This window comes from Dipteris shenzhenensis, chromosome 13 (genome assembly GCF_047967505.1).
Source record: "Dipteris shenzhenensis isolate YYH24624 ecotype China chromosome 13, Dip_SZ_1.0, whole genome shotgun sequence".
Classification (NCBI taxonomy): Eukaryota; Viridiplantae; Streptophyta; class Polypodiopsida; order Gleicheniales; family Dipteridaceae; genus Dipteris; species Dipteris shenzhenensis.
In genome coordinates this window covers 2367076-2372573 of record NC_141608.1, presented here as the reverse complement: position 1 = coordinate 2372573, position 5498 = coordinate 2367076, and positions in this window count along the sequence as shown.

Sequence of the window (5498 nt, the reverse complement as noted above, 5' to 3'; positions counted from 1 at the left end):
CTCCGTCTTGACGATGCTCCCACTTTCATGCTTTGGCCTGTCTCTTCTCCCTCTGGTTGTGAACCTTCCCAATGGCTCAATCCAAAACATCCCATTATTCGTGCCTTCAGAAGAGATAATGATGAAGATGATAATGTTGAAGAAGTTCCTGCTATTCCTTTCATTCCTCTAGATCCTACACTCTTCTTTCCCTATGTTACTCCTGAAGTTTGCCCTGGTCCTATTCAACCTATCCCAAGCTCCTCTGCCACTTCCTGAATCACGTCCCCCGTCTCCTCCTCCTTTGCCCAGTACATATTCTATTGGTTCATCTTCCCCCTCTACCCATCGTTTCCTCCATATGCATCAGGGTGTCAAACTTGAATCGATGGATGAAGATCCTCAACCCTCTACTTCGGCACCCCCTCCGCAGCAGTCCCAACCGCAACAACCTTGGCGTGGTAAGTGCCTTGACTTGGCTTTTCAGCTTTCCTATCTTGTAACCTCTATCTGCTTCTCTTGCAAGCCATGGTGAGCTGTATATTGCCATTAATGCCATGGCCACGATCAGTCTAGAATAGACCCAGAGAACCTAGCTGGTAAGGCAAGAAAAGAATAGAAGACAACTTACCCGAAAGAAGACAATGGAAAACCAAAGTCTATGCAAGGTCACATCGAGGTGCGTGCGGGTTATAGGGCATTTGCAGGGCGGGGTAGGTTGCAGGTACTTAATCTTTCAAGATTTGATGGGCAGGAGGTGTGAAAATTCAAAATTTGCGGGAGTAGCAAAATTTCAACCGTCGGTTTTTCCCCCTCCGACGTTACACGTCAACAGAATTGGATATCCCATACAAGTGCAATGTGGACTAAAATGCTTCAAAATACAAATAGGCCAAAGGGCACGCTATCGGGTTTTATGCCGTGTATTATTAAATGCAATGACCTTTGGCATGCTTATGAGCCATATAGCAAGCAAGTGCATGGAAAAAGAAATATTTTAAAATTGTAAATAGTGTTGGATTTATTAAAATATATTTTCACATGCACAAATTGCACTTTTCCAACTTCTTTCATTTTAGGGTGAATCTAGATACCAAAACCAACAACTTTTAAGACCACCATGCACTAGTCCCACTAGTTTGGATTCCAAAATTTCAATATGTTTTGGTTTTCAACAAATCAAAAAAAGATATGGAGCATGCCCTCAAATGGGTATGCATCACTTTAGCACAACATTGGAGGCCCGTTAACCCATGCCTAATGTTCTCATTTACACGTGTCCTTGGGTTGAGGAGAATCTCACGTAGTGTACTTTTGAATGATTACTTGGTTGCAAGTATGTATAAAACAAAAATTTGATGTTTTTGAATAAATTGCTATATCCTATAGTCTTCAAGATGCATGCTTCACATGCAACATAGCATTTGTAATGCTTTAATGATCTCATTCTAAATCCTTATTCCATAATTTTTTGCCCTCATGTTATGCATAAGTTATGGGCCATGCAAGATACCTATATATAGAAAAGTCCCTGAAGCTCACTAAAAATGGCTACACCTAAGCAAATAATGACCCATATATATATATATACTTTCATTTGCCTTTAATTTACTTGGGTGAGTCTCTTTTTCCATTTATATTGATTTATATATATTCAATCTGCTTTATTTCCATAAATTTGGCTCTATTTATTTTCTCTGATCCTTTAATTTAAGTCACTTTGTCTTTTTTATGTGTGGTTATATATATATATATAAGTTTTAATTACTTTTAATTCCACTTTGTTTTTAATTCATTCTGTTAGGAGCATGAACTTTTTTGTCGATTCTTTGTCATTTTTCTTAGACGTTTTCCTTTTCCTTTTGTTAGGTACTCTTATATAGTTATGTCTCCATTTTTAAGTTATAGTAACTTTTTTTCCTTTAGACTCTTTTAATTTTAGTTGAAGATAAATTTACTTTCTTGTTTCTTTTAATGTGTTCATTAAATATTTAAAGTAAATAAATGACTTAATGGAGTTTTTCTTCTATGCAAGGATTTGTGGCTTACAAATTAAAAAAGTTAAAAGACATTAAATAGGCCTAAGAGTAAGGTCTTCTTGCTTTATTAGTATTTTTAAGAATTGTTTTTAGGCCTGTATGTCCAACCTTTTCCCTTTTTATTTTATATAGGCAATTGAATTATACTATACGTTTTGTTGTGGCCCATTCATTAACTAGAGTGGGCTTATTTCTTTATTGTGATATTTATGGGATTTTTTTTTTCACTTTCTTAAATTAATTTTAGTTCCTTCAAAGAATGGTGTGGACTCCCCCCACTTTTAAGTTAGCTCATGATGGTATGGACCACCCCCCTCATTGCTTCCCAATGTGGGTATGGATTACCCCCCTTACACAATAACTTCCATGAAGCTATGATAATTTTCTTTCACAAGAGTGTGGAATACCCCTCTATATGATTAATTGCTTTTTATAGAAAAATTAGTTCATTAGCTTTTTGCTTTCATATATAACTAGTTTTATTTTCATTACATTCATTTTGTACATGGTTTTCTACCTACTTATTACTTAATTTATTTCTTTTTTTTTCAAACATTTAATATGTTTTTGCTTATGTATTGGCTATGGTTTTCTCCCTCCCCCTTGGGCCACAAAAACCTTTTTTCTAGATACCAATTAATACTTCTTAGGATTTATTTATTTATTTATTTTAGATGAAATGATTTTCACTTAATTTTTAATTACTTTTTTCATTTAGTGTTGATAAAGTATATGTAATTGTTTGTGTTTAAGGGTGTGGAATACCTCCCTTCAACTAATTCTTTTTTAAAAATTTCAAAAAAATGTGTGTGGCATGGGTGTGGATTACCCCCTTGAAAGTTTTTTTTAATTTAGATTTTCCCAAGCATTTTTTGTACAATTTAATTAATTAATCTAACTTTTTGCTATTCTTTTCCTCCTCTCTCTATGAACAAAGAAACCCTTTTAATTGATCTTAGCTCCTTGTAATTTTTTCGATGGTCTTAGGAATTGATTCATTTTTCTTCTAGAATCCAAAAGGTGTTTCAAGTTCTTAGGTAAAGCAATAACAAGCTAGGGAATATAGGCATTATCTGTCTACCCAAATTCAACTATATTGTTCTAACAAATGGTTGGTTTGGATGGTGGTAGGTAAGTGGACCCTGACCTCGGAGCCTGGGCGGCTAGCTGATGGATTCGACACTTTTGTATTAATTTCTTCTTAAATCTGCAAACTCAATAAAGAAAATTTCTATTGCCAATCATGTTGCTCAGGTCCTTACCAAAAAATTGTTTGGATTGCAATATTGTTAAAAGTTATGTCAAAAATCCAATCCATTTATCATATGCAACTTTTTATAATTGTTCAAATGATTGAATTAATTGTATGGTTCATTTATTAATGGGATACACACACACACACACATAGAGATAGAGGGGGAGAGAGAGAGAGAGAGAGAGAGAGATGCTATAGACAAAATGAGAAGAGGAGGGGACAAACAAACAACAGGTAGAGGGCAATTGCAAGAGAGTGAAATCCAATCTTTAAAAAATGGAGGGAGAAACAAAATGAACCAAAATAGTGCACTAGAGAAAGAGGGGCATACCACCTAGAGAAAGGGGGGGGATCAAAACTTGCCCAAGAGGGCCCATTTCCTCTTGAGTTCCATTTTGGGTCTAATTTGGGGAAGGTCCACATAGGAGGAAGGTTCAGCATGGGTTAGGGGGGGGAGGATGATTTGGGTGGTGCATACTATAAGGGAAACAACTAATAGGGGCTCTATGAGGCCTACCACCCTCCACCTCAATAGTTGCCCCACACCTTGGAGCACTCTCATTGCTACGGCTCAAATCCTCCCCCTAATCCCTTGAAATCAGGAAACACTAATTGGATGCCCATTTGTGACCCCATTTCTCCTGTTATTAAAGTTGAGGGTTGAAAGGTGAGGCCTATCCTTATGTTGATTAGTGGCATTTCTTAGATGGAGGTTCAACAACCTTGATTAGATTGGGCATTTCGAAAGCCTCAAAATGTAATACAACATATTACAAATTAATTGTACCATATGACGGTGAAGGAAAAGCTCTCGCTTACTTAGAAAGCTAATGTGGCATGGCACACCTAGAAGAGTAGGGCTTGATGGAAGAAAGTACTTCGACAGGGCTAGATCTCTATGATTCCATATCAAGAGAAGGTGTTTATTGTTTTTGGAAACATTCTACAGGGCTAGATAACATAGACTATTCGATGTAAAGGTTCATAATTGTTGGTATATCTGAGAGAAGGGATGTGTGTTTGTGTGTGTGTGTGTGTGTGTGTGTGTGTGTGTGTGTGTGTGTGTGATTCTATAGTAGGTGAATGGTTAGCTACTTCTCAACTTTTGGATGTCTTTGACAAACTGACAGAGCTACATGGATTGGTTGTGGTTGGTAAGAATTTGGGATGCTTTGTTTCCCCATAGAGGCCATTTATCTACATTTCAAAAAGTTTGACAATACTTTCAAGTTCCCCATGGCTATATTCAGTTATGGGAAAAGTTAAGGGATGAAAGGTGAGGCCTACCCTTACATTGATCGGTGGCAATCCTTAGATGGAGGTTCAACAACCTTGGTTAGATTGGGCATTTTGAAGACCTCACTTAGAAGACTAATGTGGCATGGCACACCTAGAAGAGTAGGGGCTAGTGGAAGGAAGTACTTCTAAAGGGCTAGGTCTCTATGTTTCCATATCAAGGGAAGGTTTTTATGGTTTTTGGCAAGATTCTATAGGGTGAGATAAAATAGACCATTCAATATTATTTTATTCTTTCTTATGGATAGGCTTGTGGCACATCTAGTTAACAAGGAATGCTTTCATGCTTGATGTAAAATCTAGTGTTCAAGCACACATAGGTCATATAAAAGGGTTTCTCTTGTAGGAAGTTTCTTCATTAAGGTTAGGCCATTTGGTAGAGCATGACATGACTATATCTTGAATGAGGGTACTCCGAGCTACCATAGTAGTTCGGAGGAATGAGGAAGGGTACTCGGATATCACATTGTGGCCATGTGCCCATTTGTAAGATAATTTTGGCATATATCTCGATTATGAAAAGAAAAAATAAAAAAGAGAGATTCTTGCATCATTTTTCTTTAAGCATGTATCTTCTTTAGATGATCTAGTTCTATATATGAATTAAAATAGGTATGAATGGTTTATGAATAATCAAAGTCATCATGTAATGTCTCATTATTTGAGAAATAAGTATTTGGATCAAAGTTTTCTCCTTCTTTTTTTCACACAAAAAAAGCTGTATTGATTAGGAGGGGTTAATTGCAAGCAAAAACACCCATTTACAAAATTGGTCCAATAGAAGGGCCTAGCCCTAGGCCAACACTGCTGATGGCAAAGATGTCAACTACCCCTTGCGTGGTGGGTTCCAGTTTCCAAGAGAGCATGGCTAACCAAGGGATACTTGGAGCTGACAATCTAGCATAGGTCCTTGATATTTCTTTTGACTT